The sequence below is a fragment of the Ambystoma mexicanum genome, chromosome 5p (genome assembly GCF_040938575.1).
Source record: "Ambystoma mexicanum isolate Mex_15411 chromosome 5p, UKY_AmexF1_1, whole genome shotgun sequence".
Taxonomy (NCBI): Eukaryota; Metazoa; Chordata; class Amphibia; order Caudata; family Ambystomatidae; genus Ambystoma; species Ambystoma mexicanum.
In genome coordinates this window covers 1,259,038,341-1,259,057,491 of record NC_090930.1, presented here as the reverse complement: position 1 = coordinate 1,259,057,491, position 19,151 = coordinate 1,259,038,341, and positions in this window count along the sequence as shown.

The following is a 19,151-nucleotide window of genomic DNA, read 5'->3' as shown; positions in this document are numbered from 1 at the left end:
ATTAAAACCAAACTTCCAGATTTTGATCAAATCCAAAGGAGTTAATGTTCCAATACCCGGTTCCAGATGCTCAAAACCTAACCCACTGGAAAGGAAGACTGGGGTTAGTTAGCTGGAGCACTGGCATCTGGTTCCCCTCATTCATAATGTCTTAAATCTGTTGGGGGGAGGAAAAGTCCCACTTTGTGCTTGTAAGCTGGAACACACAGGGCTCTCCCACCTCTTTGGTAAAGGGGACCTAGCATTTGACCAGTACGATATAATATGTCTCCAGGAAACCTGGCTCAGGGTGACCACTGCTCTGGAAGGCTTTTTATTGCATCAAAACATGACTACTAAGGGTCACAAGGGTCGCCCAATGGGAGGACTATTGACCTTGATCAGCAACAACAGTGGTCTTGAAGTTCTGTCATCAAAAAATCTATCACCCTTAATACAGGCTCTCATCATCAAAGAGTTTGAAAACAGAAATCATCATCCCTTAGTCGGTCTGCTATTGAATTCTTATTGGAACAGAGCTTCCCAAGATCCTGGGGATTTGTCGAGGAGGCCACAACCCAAATAGATCAAGCTATGGTGACATGGGAAAACTTGGACGTATTAGTGTGTGGGGACCTGCATGTCCATTGTTTTGATGAAAACCTCAACCTAGTCACTGACTTACTTCCAAACGTGTCAACCCAAATTGTGAGAGACTTGGAACTGAGAGACCAACCAGCCTATAGAAACATTAGGCTAGTGAATGGGAACATCAACAGAGACTCTCCACCTGTGGTGACGTGGACGAAAGGGTCTGAACACAAAATACTGGATTTCATCTTTGTTTTGGATAGACTCTTCAACAACCTAACACATTTAGACATACATGTTTCTCACTTCAGTGATCACTACATCTTAAAACTGACCGGCAACATCTGGATCACCTCTAAAAGTGATGCGACTGGGGTCAAGTTGAATGTGGCGGCTGGGAGAAACAGGATTAAAATCAACCAGGAGGAAATCAGAGTGCTGACCTACACATTACAGGGAGAATCCTGTCATAATGTGACCCTAGATCAACGGGGCACTTTGGATTACTCAATACATTTTTTAGCTTTCACCGAAACATCATCTCTCGGGGCAAAAAGACACTTCCACCCTTGTCACCAATTTGACGTTGAGGTAGCCACAAGAACAAACCTACTGCTAAGCCAAGTCAGGAAGTGGAGTAAGGTCAACTCACCGGAGGTTGTGGGAGACATAAGAAAACTAAGACAGACCTACAGGAACTAGTCAAAACAGCACACATTCCAACTCCTCCAACAAGATGCAGAGTGCATGCTAAAAATATTGGCATTTAAAAACCCCTCACAGATGTGGAAGGCGCTGAAGGGCATGACGGTCCCTCAGAATGCTCAGATGGTAAATCCTGTCTCAGAAGCGGCATGGGATGAGTATTACAGTTGACTATTTAGGGCCGGGCCAGACAACAGTGAATATCAAGTTGATCCCCATAGTGGACTGTCGAGCTTGAAGACAGAAAAAGAGGACATCCTTGCCTTAATTCGATCTCTAAACAACTCAAGGGCACCAGGCCCAGACAGGCTTACAAATTTAGATCTCAAAAAGCACCCGGAGGAATGGGCCACATTTATGGAGTTATTATTTGAAAACATCAAGATTAGTAAAAACATTCCACCATCATGGACAACCTCCATAGTAGTCCCGATATTTAAGAAGGGCGATAGGGCTGATCCTGCTAACTATAGGTCTATTGACCTTCAAGGTGTTATTGGGAAAATGTTTACTGTCCTTATCCTGAAGGAACTGTCTGACTGCAGTACCCAAACTAAACATTACGACCAGTGGCAGGCAGGTTTTGTACAGGGAACTGGAACAACACTTAATCTTTTCATCATAAACATCTTAAAGACCAGGGCCAAGAGTAGAAACCAAAATAAGATCTATTTGGCCTACAGTGATCTGGCCCAGGCCTTTGACATGATCTACCGACCAACTCTGTGGTCTAAATTGGAGGCATGGTTCTGTCCTCAAGATCTAACAAAAGTGATAAAGGCTTTATACTCCAACACATCTTTGAGAGTAAGGATAGAAAACTGAGGAAACATATCAAACAATATTCAAACAACTAGGGGAATCAAGCAAGGCTGTTGACTTGCAACAGGAATTTTCAACCTTTATCTATTGCTCATAGAAGCAGCTTTCAAGGATGTCAGATGTTTTACACCCTGTCTCAATGGCATACCATTGAGCAGGTTGTTATACACAGATGTTTTGATCCTAATGGACCAGACGCAGGTAGGCCTCCAATGTCAACTAGACGCGTTGGCTGCTTAAATTGATACCAACTGCCTGAAAATCAATGCTAAAAAATAAAAAATTCGCACTCGGGGACATAAACAGGAAGAAAGATCAAAACCGTATGTATGGTTCATACAATGTGAGAAGATCTTGGAAGTTTCCTGTCTGACATACCTGGGCATCTGCGATCGCAAGTGTCTAATGGGGCAAGTCGAAGGAGGATTTGGTGCACTTAAAAGAGCCTTGTCCATCAATAGAGAACCGTCCCTGAGGACCTGGAAATCAGTTTGCTGGAAATCAGTTTGCACTGTGATATTAGCCAGTGTGTAACAGACACATTGATCACTAATCCGATGTTGGTCAAGCAAAAATGTCTTGAGCTTGATGGGACAGACAGTTTAGAGGCTAGCGGGAAGCTCAAAATTCTTGGCAAACCGTGTTGATCAAGGGGGCAGTTATGAGCCAATAATACATTCTGTGGTTCTGGACGGTTTCACAGCATTGAATCATGCTTCTTAATGCTATTCATTCAGTTTGATAATGTTCGAGTGCAGCGGTCGCTTAGTTCCAGATGGGGAAAGCTGACTCGAGCAAGGCAATTTGAATGTGATGCTTGAACAAGTGCAGATAGTGATTTCCACCAAGCTTGTTTTGACAGTTGGATCCGACTGTGAAGATTCTGGGGACTGGATGCGAGGTTCTTAATGGATTGATTTCATGAAGCGTTTGAGGTGTTGTGGATCATGTCGGCCCTCAGGGTCTGTTTGATGGTGTATTTGAAGAAGCTGTAAACTGAATGTGCTGTTTGGCTCGAGTGGTTTTCTGCAGCGTTCGATGATTGGGGCTGAATGGTCCTCCAGGGACGGTTCAACTGGAGATGAAGATCGGCAGCAAATATGCTGCCGGATTAAGCTGCGATTTGTAAGCGGCAGATGCAATTAAAAGCTTGTCATTTGATCCGAGGCAATGACACACCACGATAGCACAGTGCAGTGGCAAACAGGTTTGAATGTGCTGTTCAGCGGTTCAGGTACAGCAGTTGTTGCATTGTTTTAAATGGGGAGTGGATGTCAATTAAGGGTCAAACAGGAGCTTGTGCAGTTCGAATATGGTGTTTGCACAAGTGGGGATCGTGAGAGCCTCCAGGTTAGGTTCAGCTGTCTGTTTTACAGTGAAGGGATTGATGGCTGGATAGGTGGATCAAGCTGAGCCAAGCAGCTCCCAAGTGCAGTGTTCGTAGGTCACAGTACTCAGGATCCCTGAGAGTTTGGTTGAGTGTCAATAAATATCGGCAATGGAGATGCTGGTGGCTTGAAGAAGCGGTGGTGGGTGTACTGAGGCGCCTTAAGTTCATCCCTCTATCTACCCTAATTCTGCCCCCTTTCCATATCAATAGAATCCAAAACATTTAGATATGCACCACCATGGCCTGAGGCCAAGCATTTTGTGAATGGGTGTGCACTTTGATTCCTGTTCTCAGGCTAGCTTCCTGTGGGGTGGCTTTCTTTTGGGAAAGGTGTTACCTGCATTCACAAAAGGAACAACGATAGGCAATCCCCAAGGCTATAGTCTTGCCAGCAGGTTCAATGGCAGCCTTGTCTGAGAAGAATACACATAACCTTTCACAGCTGATCTGGGCTCACAAGACTGAAACAAGTGTGATCAAAATTGATGCAGCTGTAATAATTATGGGATATACCATTCCCCATAACAAACCATACTCAGGTATGACTTAAAGATGACTTAAAGATGTATCTGCCAACAAAACATTAGACTCCTAATTATATGGTTTTGGAACAGGGCTGCATGTTTTAAATGCAGTCATTGTACTACAGAGACTTGGCTGTCACTGCAGCTGTCAAATGGGCACTTGTGACCTCTGAACCTGTTCGTGCAACTACAGATCGGGATATTGATGCAGTAGCAAACAAGTAAACACTATTTTTTTTGGCATGGAGCATATTCAATGTCAATCTGATTGGCAGATTACCCTATCAGAGATTGAATTATCCTTATCAGTATTATTTTATTAATAACAAATAACAAAGGAATCTGTCAAAAGGTGTGCATGTGAAACAGTAGCAACCCAAATAGCAACAGTCTAAAATTAAAGGAATGCCCAATCAAGTTTTTACAAGCATATACAATTATGCAGACCATGTGCAATAATAACTAAATAGAAATCACTACAGAAACTCACCCCTGTAGAATGCAAGATAGCAAGATGCAGCAGTCTGGGTAATGAGACAGAAGGAGAAAATAGAATGCAAATCACGCACCTCTTCCAAAAAGACATGTTATTGTAGCTAATGTGTTTTTAAGTGACCTTGCCAGACTCTAGGGCCCAACAATGGACCAGGGCGCAGTTATCAGGCAATAATAGCTTTACTGTGCTTTGCGGTTTGACAACAATGAACCAGGCCTCTCAGAGCTGTGCTAGAGGTTTGCTTCATGCTCAAATGTGTCAGTTGTGGATGTCAAGATGGCATGCAAATGGCGAGTCAGGGTTGAACTGAAAGTTGCAGAAGTTTGAAGCGGTGCATGAGTGATGTAGATCATGGCATTGAACAGGTTTGGTTTGACAGTAAGGTTTTGATGAAGGATCAGTTGATATCGGAGGCATAAAATGAATCCATTTGATTCTGTGCTTGAGGGTTGATATACTGGAAGAGCACCAGCAGAGTCAACTGGATTGGCGTAGAAGAGGCTGGAGGTTAGAACAGCAGTTCCAGTTATGCAGGTGCACCAATGCTTTCTTTGCTCAAGCTGAGTCAACAACGTGCTTTAGATGGTCTGATGCAACATCGAACTGGTTTGAAGTTCGACAAGGGTGAAATGTAGCTCTTGAGGGTCCTTTTGGTTCGAACAAGGTCCAACAAGACAGAATCATGCCTCAAAGTGTTACAACTGTGAAAGAGCAGGAATCCTGGCTGTCCTGACACTCAGGAGCTGTGCGTCCCACTCCAAGGTCTCAAGGGCAAGAGTGGTCTATCATCCCGGGCTCCCAAACATGGGGGAGTCTGGCAAACACCTGCAGTGGTCATTCAGTGTGGTGAGGTGTTGGGTACCATTGCGGCTACCAGAGCAGCAGGTCTTGCTCCACCAACAGGTCACCCGCAATGTGCCCGGGGGATGGTTGGAGAGCATAACCTGCCTCTGCCTTGGACTACATGTCTTCACCTTGCAACTGAAGGACTTTGGAAGGGATTGTTCTCCCAACAGGGTCAAAACAAAATCTTCTTCAAGGTTTGAAGTCTAGAGACAATTCAGAGAAGGAGTGGGAGACCCCTTCCTTTAAAGGCAAGAATGTACATTTGATTGGACAAAAGCAAGCTTGCTTTAGTGGTCCAATAGCTGTCCTTGGAACAAGTGGACGTTGCCTTCAGATATCACACCCAACGTGCTTTCCATTAAAGGAAGTGGAGGGGACAGGAAGGACGAGAGACACAGAAAAAACAAGCAAGTGGAATTTTCCTTCGGCTAGTCTGAGATTTCTTTCTCTACGCTAACCCCTTCCCTTGTCAATAGCATCAAAAGTCATTTTGGTATGCAACACCCCGAAGTGAGGCTAATCCTTTTGAGATGGGTGTACCTTTGAATCCTGTTTCCCAGGCCAGCTCCTGCTGGGAGGCTGTCTCACTGGAGAGGGGTGTTACCGAAACCCACAAAGGATCAACAAGAGAGGCATAGCCATCCACTCTCCTGCCCTTTGTCTTGGCAGGGGCAGGCTGTATGACCAGAATACACATTACCCTTGCACAGCTAAGCTGGGACCATAGTGCAGACATACGTGTATATCAAACAAATGCGGATGTAATAAGTATGAGAGATGCTAGCTACTACACCCAAACCTCGGTATGGCTTATGTTTCGAGTTTGCAACTGTGACCAGCACGTTACCTTTCGTAGTTATGTGGTTTGTTAACAGGGAACAGGATGCATGTCGTACATTCAGTCTGTGTGCTGCAGAAGCATGGCTTTCATTGCAATTTGTAGAGAGGGCATATGTGACCCCCTGAACCTGCTCTGTGCTAGTGAAGTGAAGGCACTGCAGATCAGGGCAGTGATCCAGCGGATCACATCATTGTATTAGTTAATCAAAAAGGCCAGGGGCAAATTCATAAAAATGTTGTCAAATTTACAGGAATCAATAAACCATAACTTAAAATGAGGATTGCAGGATATAATAATGCTAACAATCAAAAAGTTCATACCAGCATGAATATCTAAATGACAAAACACAACCATCATTTAGTTCTGATTAGTATTGGTTCACGGTTTGTGCGTGTCCAGGCAGCCAAGCTGCACCTCACTGATGAAGCCCACAATGAGCAAAACGTGTCTCAAGCTGCACATAGTCTTCTGCAGAAGGTTGTTTGACTTTTCATTTCAGGCTGCACTTCCCTTTTTTAGGGTGGGGTGCACACCTGATTTGCATTTGGTGTTTCCTCATCTGCAATAGCACTGCAGGCTGAACAATAACGTTTTTTAAGAGCAATAATAGCTGTTTTGATCTATTCAAATCCTTCCATTCATCACTTTTCAGTGGTCCAAGACCTCCTCTCAATATTCATAGATTACTGTCAGTCCACAGGTCCCATGCATGTCTTCCAAAGCCAAAACAGTGAACATTGTTTTTATTCATACATATCCATTACAGGTATTAATTGCATGTCTAACATTTCCTCTGAGAAGCAACATATTCTCCTCAGATGTGACTTCCCTGTTATCTTAATGAGAGCCACAGGAGTTGCAAGACAGTTGGGAATCAAACAGTACATAAAGTGTTTCCCAATGGATGCCTTCGAATGACCAGTAAATGTACTTTGGGGGAAAACAAATATCCTTTATCTGGAATGATTGATAGCTGATATGTTGCGCTTTGATTTGTTTACTTACGGTTAAAACAATGCATTGCTCCAAAAAGAGTTACACATTTATTTGGGCTACATTACATTAGCTGTTTTTTGTGATCTTCTGCTATTGCTGACAAAACAAATGCTGTGAAAATAAATGAGTGGTCTTTGTGAACAACCCAAGGATAATCAGGGTGAAACGTTAAGTGATGTGAGACAAAATGGCAGCTCAGATGAACTTCTATGATCCAGGAATGTTCAGCAATATGCAGAAAGATATCAGAATCCATGGGAGTTTAGAGCATAGCTTAGTTAAAATAAGTGGTTTAAGGGTGCCTGTATCCCACTATGGAAATTCGTGTATTATCAGTAACCAAGTTAAATGAACGATTCTACAGGTGAGAGCCCAGAATTATTGAGGCACTCCACATCTCTATGTTATGATTGTAGTGTCACGGTGAAATCTAAGCCTTCAACGCAAAGAAATACATGATTCAGGAGGGTGAAATAGGGTTGATCCATTACCTAGTTAAATGTGTTACTGTTCATTCTTTAAGAGCAATACATCTTTAGCTTCCCCTGTTCACTTTCATTGATTGGTCCAATCTCTAGTTTTGTCTCGTATTGATGTTGCCAATACAATACTGGTGGGGTTCATGCTGTCACCAGGTTGACTTTTGTGTAATGAAGTTCGACAGAATTACCCCTCTTTTGAAAAGTTTGCCTTGGCTTCCACTAGAAGCAAGCATTTATTTAAAATGATTCTGTATCACAATTAAAGCTATTCATGGATTAACCCCCTCATAGTGAGTGGAAAAACGACAGATCTAAGGAGGCTCTAGAAGCTTGCACATTCTTTAAAAAACATGCAATACATAAATAAATACATGAATAAATAAATGAGTCACTTGCTGTAACAATATTGGCTTCAGGGCTGAAAGCCTACCTGTTGCACACGTGAGAAAATGGCGGCCTGTATTTAATCCTTGTATGAGAAAGCCTCATCAACTGGAAACTGGATGACCGCTAAATCATATGGATCTCAGCATTCTATCCGCCCACCATTTTGAAGGTGTTGATTAGTAGTACATTTTACATCTGTGAAATTGATTTATTCTTTTTGTTTTTAATTTTTCTCCTACTTTTACCTTATTATTGATGGCTTTTGCATATTACCTATGTTGTGTGGTACATGTTGTTATTAATGTTTTGTTATTGCATAGTTTTATGAGATACACACTCTTGCAGATGCAGTTCAGTTTCTACCATTGCTATGCCACACACATAAGTGCATATAGTACACATTCTATTGCTGCAAAAAGAACAGGGGATCATGCTTTGAAGTTGCTACAGTTTCTGAGAGTCAAGAGATGATTCAATCTTCAATGCCTATCAGGCCTCCCCATTGAATTGCTTGTGTAGAACTGATGGGAGTTGTCCAAAACAATTGGTAAGTAATGGGAACAAATGTGATACTTTTGGTCAATGCTTTGTTGGAATTGTGGGTTGTTCCCCTACAGCACATTGGACTTGCATTATATTGAAATGATTTGTCTCATATGTCTCGTTTGTTGGTCGGGGGAACCACATTACAGTAGACACGCAAACGGGCACAGCACCAGTCTTCTGTATTTCCCCTTAATATTACTACTTAATTAACTGATGGCTGAGGTGGCAGCACACACATTTTGTTTGTTGTTATCCAAGGCCATCCCTCTACCCTTGTCAAGACCTGGGGCATTCATACTAAAATGCAATATGCTGATCGTTGCATCATATTAAGAATACAATTGTGGCCCCAGGCAACATATACATTGATCCCCCCAGTCACAAGTTTCTATTATTTACAGCAGAGTAGTACCTTAACTTTGTTACCACATTGTTAACATTGCTCTGACCCTGCACCTAAAGGCACTAGTGTTGCTGTGTGCTAACGGTTATCAATGTTTACAATCTATCCCCTATTGAACATTTGGTGGCTGCTCTCATCCAGGATCTGTTGTCATGTATGGTGCGGGTGAAAAAAGCAGTAGGTGGGCCTTGGTCAGAAAACAAATGAGGACACAGGGTTCAACAACTAGATACTAGTTTTGCAGAGTGGTTGTCCACTTGCTATCCGTGCTTATATTATACAAAGCAACATTAAAAGTTGAAAATGAAAGAAACTATAATTATTGACAGCATCTCTATCAGGAATACAGGGTAGTCTGTTTTAATAGATAAGGAGATCAAGGTTACACAGATTGACAGATGTATGGCTGATGACTACTGGAACATGTCACTTCTCAGGGATATGAAACCTCAGCACTCACAGACTAGCAGGGCATACGAGAAACCATAACACCTGGCCTCACATTGGGTACTTTCATGTCATTGTGTATGTGATGTAGCATCAGGCACACATTCTTGTAATAACTTGTAGGACTACAATGCATGCTTACACACATCAAATGCAGCATTTGCATTCCTGGTTTTGGCCTAAGGGCTTTTTGGTCCTGAGCTGTGTAATGTACAGCATCTGCAGAATACACATTTATGTACACACCATTTCTACTCTGATCTTGGCAAATGGCCATGACAACACATGTTCTCTCAGGAATACCTAAAGGTACTGTGGATAATGTCCTGTGATCTACCTGTGTGCATGTGCTGTGAATAACTCTAAAATAGAGCGTTTCCCTTTTTCATTTTGCTAGTCAGGTGCATAATTATAGAACATGGCATTTTTTGTCTATAATAAAGATGCGGTGAAGATTGGAGGGAAGAACCCCCTTGCTGCATGCCAACTGAAAGTCTGTATCATCAACGATATGGTAGCCTTTGCAATGGCATGTGTGTACTTCATCGGATGAAAAGGGGGCAGTGCAATGCCCCCTCCCCCTTAAAACAGGCAGCAAGAGATAGTCACACCGCTTCAGTTCAGGACCATTTTCAGGATTTTTAGGGCCCAGCCATAGCCAAATATGGCCTCGAGCTCAAAGAAAAAGAAGGTGTTGAGAATCACTGTTACCCCACCTAAGCTTAGTCACATCCCGCATGTGGCTTGATACTGTAGGCAACAATCACAACACTATAAACAATGGCAAACCTATAGTGTCCTGTGATCTTCTTTATCCGTGTTGGACACAGAATAAGAAACACACCTACTAGTCATAGACCCTATTATAAACACCAAGAGTAATACTATGTACCCTAGCATGCAGTATCGCTTGCATTACTGTGTGAGTTTAGATGCCACGCGAAATCTACACGTCCATAGCCTAGATAATGGACAATGACTGGGATCCATGAAAAATGCACTGCACTGTAAGCCGCTACAACACAAACACATGATAGGGATTTGAAATAACAATCTTGCCAAAGTACACGTAGACAATACTCAATGATAGATTGGGGACAGAGATTAGCCAGAGAAAATTATAACACAGACATCCTCACTCTGCTGCGTCCTTTCATCCATCATCTTCTCATACCCGATTTTACTCTGTTAGAAGATGGATGTAATGAGCCTGCACATGTTTCTGAAGCCATAAGAATTACTTTGCTGTCTATTCACGAAGTTCTCTCTCTCTCTCTCTCTCTCTGTCTCTCTCTCTCTCTCTCTCTCTCGCCGTTTCTCTGTTGTTCTCTCTCTCTCTCTCTCTCTCTCTCTTTCCCTCTCTCTCTTTTTCTCTCCCTCTGTATGTCCTTTTCTCTTTCTATCACTCATCCGTGTCCTTCACTCTTTCTATGTCTCGTTCTGTCCTCTGTCACTGTCTCTCTCACTCTCTATGTCTCTCACTGCTTCCCTCTCTTCTCTCTTTCTTTCTTTCTCTCTCTCTCTCTCATTCTCTCTCACACACACATATAAAACACACACCCATATTATCTTTCTCTCCCTCAAACTCTCTGGTTCTCAGTGTATGTTTCACTCTCTTATGTGTACTCTGTGTTTACTTGTTATTAACAGAAGGCTCGGATTTGGGCAACCTGGAAATAGAGATTGATGCATGGACTGCACCATAGGGGATGTCCCCATATGTCAGATTACTTGGGTTCATTATTCACAGTAATTGCTCTATCTTGCCACATATAGAACAAAAATGAACCACCTGGTACCAACTAGCACTTATTCAGAAGATAAAATCCTTTCTCCTACCTCAGAATTTTAGAAGCATTGCCCAGGCCCTGGTAATCTCACACCTCAATGTATTGAACACCCTCTGAACTAGCATCCCAGCCACACGCCTGGCCCCCCCTTATATCAGCCAGGGTATTCTGCAAAACTAGCTGCATCTCATATTAGGCATCTACTGGCTGAACACACTCTACCTAGCCACAATTATTGGGGACTCTTGTGGGACATGCTCATCTAGAAGTCAGACCATTGCAAGTCCCAAGCCTAAACTGGCATGCAAAGAGACAACCAGATAACATAGCTTCTTTTGGTATGTCCCATCCTAGCAGACTAATGTTTCTGCTGTTCAGGAAGGAACTCAGGAGCCTTCTCTTCGGGAATTACTGAGTAGTCAATTAGGGCCAGCTACATCTAGGTATATACTACCCTGTAGTATGGGATTTCCATGTCCCTATAACCTTTAACCCCACCTTCCACAATCCTCTGTTAACACCCATTATGTGTACAGTGCTCTGTTGCTTCCTAGCTGGGTTGGCATGACATACATCCAAATACCAATGCAAAAAATGCAAATGCATATGGAAATAAAATTATGCTATACATCTTTACTAGATAATCAACTAAGTAAATGACGTATAATGTGCTATGTCTCAACAGTTTACCTTCTTTAAGAATGGAATTAGGTGGGCACTATGCCATCTATGTGGAAAACCAAGTTCATTCTTAATACTGTTAAACAACTTAGTTATAGCTGGAAACCAAATGGCTGGTTTGCTTTGAAATATGTATTTTTGAATTTGAAGAGGACCAGGAGCTTTAGTGTTCAATTGCGCTATTGCTTGGTTCCCTTCATCCTCAGAAAATACCATATATTCCAAATCATTCAACTTAATAGCGGGCACAGCCATTTGTATCAATTCTGCCTCACTGTTATAGAAAATATCAAAACGGGCATACCAAGCCGATTCAGGAATAGGACATGATTGAACAGAAGGTCCTTCAAAATCCCCAGTATGGACCAGTTATAAGAATCTGTGTATATCTTTGGTGCTTACAATAAACCTAAGGAGTTCCCATTTCTTTCTATTTCTAGTTTCTTATTATGGGCTATCATAAGTTTTTAAGATTTCCTCGTCAACACTTCTTCGAATGTTGACTTTAACAGGCCTTTTTTTACCACCTCTAGCAGCATACATGTTTAGACCATGCATTCCTTACCGAATCAGCAACTATTTACATGCTCTCACTTACTTGACAATCTATCTCTTGTTACATGGGGCATTCATTTACATGCTCTCACTTACTTGACAATCTATCTCTTGTTACATGGGGCATTCATTTACATGCTCTCACTTACTTGACAATCTAGAATCTCTTGTTACATGGGGCATTCATTTACATGCTCTCACTTACTTGACAATCTAGAATCTCTTGTTACATGGGGCATTCATTTACATGCTCTCACTTACTTGACAATCTAGAATCTCTTGTTACATGGGGCATTCATTTACATGCTCTCACTTACTTGACAATCTAGAATCTCTTGTTACATGGGGCATACTAAATAAAGGATAGAATTGGGGCATACTAAATAAAGGATAGCATTTGAGACAGAATGGACATTATTTCAAGGCACATGAATCACGATTTACAAAAACGTTTAGTAAGGGTGGTAAATCACTATATACACTTTCCAAGGCTGATGAATATTCAATTGTCCTCCAAAAATCCTATTTCTGCCTTCATTTTCATTTGCAATAACGTTGGAGGCCTGCCCTACAATTGATGTCAATTGACAATGTAAGAAAACGAGGAACATGATCACTCTGGTATTGATGGATCACCTTTAAATCACCCATACACCACCAGTTTGACACATGTGACATGATATAATCAATGTAACTCTGTTCGTGTACAGACCAAAAGGTTGACACTGTCAGTGTAATTCCTCCTGAATTCCCATCATAACAGCAGAAACCTAGGTCATTAACAAAAGTTGATTGCTTTTTGGGTATTTTTTGTAATATTTATAAGAATGAGTACTAGCATAGTCAGGAATTTTCCATGCCTCATCATCGTCATTCTATGCAGAATTTAACAGGGGGAATGGTTCTATCTAGCAACTCAAATGCCCTAAGAAATGTATATTGTCAAACTTATTGTCCTGCTTTAGTGTCTCAAAAAGTAAGAGAGTACTTACCAGGGTTTCAATAGATAACACATTATGTCTAATTAAGATATTGCCGATGACCAAAGATGTACCACCTCTCAATTTAACTTGACCAACAACAATATCATCAGGTGCTGTAGGTAACTTCAGGGTCTCTTGACAAATATCAGCTTCAACCCACACAAGAAGCCACCCCATGTTGCCCTCATGTACATGTCTACAGGTAAGAAGCATGTGTCTGGGGTTGCTGTTGATAGTCTTGTTCAGAAGAGAGTTGCTTAGCATTTCGGTGCTGGCCAGCCTCTGGCCAGGACAGAGACTGATATGTTGTATATATTTATCTTCTGTGAAAGGGACAAATCTGGTTGAGACTACCCCGTGACTGAGGCCGGTAGAGAGACTCCCAGAACCCCCCTGTTTTGCATATTGAAAAGTAACATGGGGTCGCACCCTAAGTTACTAGGGTAATCCAGACGCGGACCCCATTGCTCACTGTTCTTAGAGAGGTGCTGGGCCTCTCACTGTTCTTAGAGAGGCACAGCTCCACCTCCTGACTGTTGAGGCCCAGCCAGGCCGAAACACATGTCTGGGGTTGCTGTTCGTACTCTAGGTCAGAAGAGAATTGCCTAGCATTTTGAAGCTGGGCTGCCCCTGCTCAGGACAAAGACTGATATGTTGTGGTTATTGGGTCTCACCCTATGTCACTAGGGTAATCCCTATGTAAACCCCTTTCTCACTTTTCTTAGAGAGGCACAGCTCCATCTCACCGATGAGGCCCAATCAGGCTAAAAGACTTATATGGAGTTGCTGTTGGTACTCTTGTTCAGAAGAGAATTGCCTAGCATTTGCGTGCTGGACTGCCCTTGGGCAGGACAAAGACTGATATGTTGTGGAGATTTCTCTTCTGTGACAGGGATAGTGAGCTAATAAATGTGGTTGAGACTCCCCTGTGACTGAGGCTGGTACAGAGACTCCCAGAACCCCCCTGTTTTAAATATTAACAAGTAACTTTCGGCCTTTCTCTAAATTACTAAGGTAATGCAGATGTGGACTCCTTGCTAATTGTTCTTAGAGAGGCACAGCTCCAGCTCACTAATGAGGCCCAGCCAGGCAGAAACATGTGTCTGGGGTTGTTGTTGGTACTCTTGTTCACAAGAGACTGGCATAGCATTTTGTTGCTGGACTGCCCCTGGGCAGGACAAAGACTCATATGGTATGGATATTTCTCTTCTGTGAAAGGGATAGTGAGCTAAACAATCTGATTGATACTCGCCTGTGACTGAGGCTGGTTGTCCCTACTGTAACTCTATTACTGCCACATTGAAGAGCTGGCCCTATTATGAGTTGGGTGGAAAGTTTGGAGTTTTACCTCCAGCTGTTTGCTGGAGGTAAAAATCATGCTTTCCGCCCATTTTCCGGAACTATTACCGCATCAGTAATTGTGCCGATGCTAATAGTGCCCCCCTTCCCCCGCATTGGGTCCATAGGACTCCATGGCAATGCGAACACTGAAGCACCAGAACCATAGGTGATTAAGCTGCCAGTAGGGGCTACAATGTTGTTACTCCCTATTTACGGACCAGCAAACTTATAATGTGAGTCATTCTTTACTTGAACTATTGTAAGCAATGCTCATGTCACTGTGTCCAGAAATGTGACCTATGCATTTCTGAAGGCCTGTAGCATCAGCACAAATGATGTGCATGCCAGCCTCCTCGCATACATTTGTGTCCAGAGGAGCTGTACAGTCCTTTTTTCACTTTGGGCTCTTTCAGTGGAATCGCACAGCTCCTCACTATATACTGACAAACTACTTCGGAGAAATCCTGTAGAAAAGGAGTGTGCCTCACAATACATGTGCTCAGAGAAACAACTAGACATTCATGTGCAAAAGTTGTCAAGGGGCAGACTATGCAAACACAACAGTGATAAGATAAATATACGGTAGTGCCCACACCTGCCAGGGATTAACAAGGCAGCACAGGCTTCGAGTAAATAAGCAAGTCAGCGGCTCCCACGCTGACTCCATCATAACATTATGATGAAGTTCAAACTATGATTTCTTTTTAAGTAATCCATAGACCAATACACTGGGCTTTGGTTTATACAAAAGTGTAAAAACTGTATACATGGATCCATCTCATTTGATAACATGTTCCCTATAGTGAATTGCACAATGGAGTTGTGGCAGAATGGAATGGGTGTTTCAATTCTCACCCAGCCAGGCTGTACATGAAATCTCGTCTGCTAATACAGAGAAGAAATACTAAAGAACCACCCATGAGCGGTCAGCTTCCCCAAACACGTCTCACACTTTCATATGTAACAACGCTACTGATACCTTCTCCATGCACACAGTCATACTCCCGATACTTAGCCATAGAGTCCATCTTAGAACGTGGAAAAACACACTCCTAGTAGTAAAGAGCACCTTGGGGACTGTAGCACAGTTATTGATCCACTATTTGCTCAATGATACTGTCCGTAAACACACTCTGAACAGGCAATCTGGAAAATTCTAGAAACCGTGGAGTTGCTAGAAGTCTCTGGGCCCGTGCACATGTTTACCAATACTATGGAATAGCTTGGGGGGCACTAAGAAATGAAAAAAGAAATAAATCACCATGATTCCATGCCTCCCTATACTGAAGAACCCACGTGACACTTGCAAGGGCGACATAGAAGGAACCTTCCAAATGGAACACACCCCTTTTGGCACCTGCATTAAAATGCAGGGCTAAATAGGGAAATCCCTGGACATCAAAGACTCACAAATAACCCCCTAAAAAGCACCACACAAGCACCCCAACTTCACATCAGTCTTCTCTTAGACAACACGAGTTTGTCACTATTCTCAGTCACTGAGCTCTGCCGAATGCAAGGACGCTGGACTTCTCTTATAGGGTCTCTGCGATAACCGGAAATGCATACACATGCAACCTAAACATCCTTCAAGAGTTGTATGCAGGGGATCCCCCTCCATTGCTAAAGGTCGTGGAGACCCTGAATTGTAGGCATTAAAACTGCATAGCCAATTACATTGTTGTGGAACCCCTTCACCAAAACACCTTTACCATCAGTCTTGTTCTGCAAATCCTAGCCCCAATTAAAACAGTGGGCTCGACACATGCTCTCAACACAAATGTGTGATTGCCTCCCAGCACAAGTGTGGGGAGGGGATAGGAGAACATTTCTCTGTGACAAGAAACTGAAGGTCCAATCAGAGGGCAATTGTTACAATAATACCAAAGCATGTTCTATCTCTGTTCGTGGGATAGAAACGCAAGCGAGACAGCAGCGGTTCAAACATGCATATCGATGGTTCACATTTGACTTTCATATAATTTGCATCCCTCGGCATCTGTTCCAAATATGTGTGAAGGGTGCTTCCATTTTAAATGCATTTCGTGCACCTTTAGATCTACGGTTGTACAATAACCGCAGGAGTGAAAAGGCGACTGAATGTGCGCGCCTGTGGTGGCCTTTCAGAGGCCCTCTGTGAACAGGCCACAGCTCAAGTGAAGAGGATGCGTCCAGCTTGCCTGGGCTTTTTGTGAATCGGACCCTTTGTTTCTGCCAATGATGCACATGTTTTGATCTACGACATGATGAGTTTTGGCTGTTTTCTTTGGTAATTAAAATCCACGTTGCCATCGTTTCTGTAGTCCACCTTGAAATGTGTTTTACAGACTCGTCGGACATTTTGCAAAAACATTGTATGGGTTTTGCTGAAGTGTGTGTTTACATGGCAGAGGTTCTATCGCAAGACCATATCTCTTGACACAGTTCTCAGCTTCTTGCACTCTTGTAAACATGGGAGGTAACCATAGACCGCATAAGACCGCATAACCATATTGCGCGCTCTCGCGTGTCCCCGAACAATTTAGTCGCAATGACCCGGAGATCGGATTATCACGATGACTTCACATATAATGAACCTTCACGCCTCGACGTGTTCAATTTAATGGGGTGGCAACTGAACACCGTGGTTCCCTCGAGAATTAATGTATAAATGAATGCGGATCTTGAATGCGGCAGTGAGAGGGCACCACCCTTCTAGAAGCTATAACACAGTAGGCATCCGGATAATCGCGTTGAGCTCTATAGCGATGCCTAATTGGAATTTCTGTATTTCTTCTTTTTATTTTAATATACCCTTTGTATAGACCTGTCACGTGCAAGAAGTTGCATATGTGTGCCAGTGGGGAGCTGACTCTGATTGTATGAATGATTTGTGTTGTGACCTGTATACCTCATTCTTCTGCCTCACAACCATGTATAATGTCCTAATGAACATGCCATCTAAGCTCCAGCGTGCCCTACAGCCTTCAGTGAGGACCAGCATGCCATCTCAATGTGAAAACAAACACTGGCAAAGTAAATCATTTGACCTTTCTGTGGGCAGGCATGTACCACCTATTCATATATTTACAACATTATGGTATGTTTCAATGCAGCAATATTCCTGTTTCTATTTAATGGACTGAAGGTACTACTACCCTGAATGTTTCAAAGTGCTCTAGTGCAAGTAACAGGGAGAGGAGAAAGAAGGAAACCGAAAAAGAGGCGCAGCGGTCCAGTAAATAGGGAGGTCGAACAATGTCACTGATTCACTCTCGGACAAGAGGGTCTTTAGGTTTGTTTCTAAACCCTAGCACGTCTTGAATTTCTCTGATAAAAAAAAAGAATAATAAAAAAATAATAATAATAATATTAATAATGATAATAATAACAATAACATGAACACATAGACAAAGTAAGTACTGTACCTGAAGGCTGTGTGCCTGGATGCTGTATTGATTAGGAATCCAGTGGCTGAAGCCATGCTTGGGTCTGAAGATTGAATTACACCAAAAGCTGCTTGACATGCGTCATTAACCCATTCATTTCAGGCAGCTATCTTCGCAGGAAGAAATCCTTAAATAAATGTGAAAAAAATGTCCAAGCCCATATGTTCTTCCTTGGCATCCTTGTTCTTCTCATCCAGATGACTAATGTTAGCTTTATAAGGCAACATTAAACATGGTCTATTGCACAACATAGTTTTATGTTATGTCTCAGGATACATAGGGCCTGATTTACAAAGCATTTTCCAATGGGATTGCACCATTGTAAAAGCCTTTTGTAATCAGGCCCACAATCTAATACTATTAATGCAAAGGAGACAATGGTAATCAACACATCTATGGTATTTCAGACCCTATTAATAGAAATAAAAGGAAACACTAACTTTCAATGCATTGTGCTGCTTAAATATATATCAGACAAGCATCTCACAAGTGCAACTTTGCAGTTCAGTGTAACAACCAAAGGTGGTTGCATAAACTCATAATGATTGCAGGTTTCAGGTGCATAGTTTGCGTCTATACATCCTTCTGTGGGGTTCTGGAGGTCGGGGTAACAGTGATAACGTATTTCGTTCAACCAAGTTTTACTTTCTCTGCCCTAGCCCAACAGTCAGTATTTCACATGTACATAAAAGGTACCAGGCACCACTCTCTAGAAGGAACATGGCACGATAACCTGTTGTGTGGTTGGTTTCCCACGTTAAGAATCTGCAGCCATCGCTTTTTGCTCACTGTACTTTACACAAAGGAGGAATAGACATTTGCATATCAGTCTTTGTCCCGCCCACAAGGGCAGTACAGCACAGAAATGCCAGGTAAACCTCCTTTGAACAAGATTACCAACAGCGACCCTAGACATGT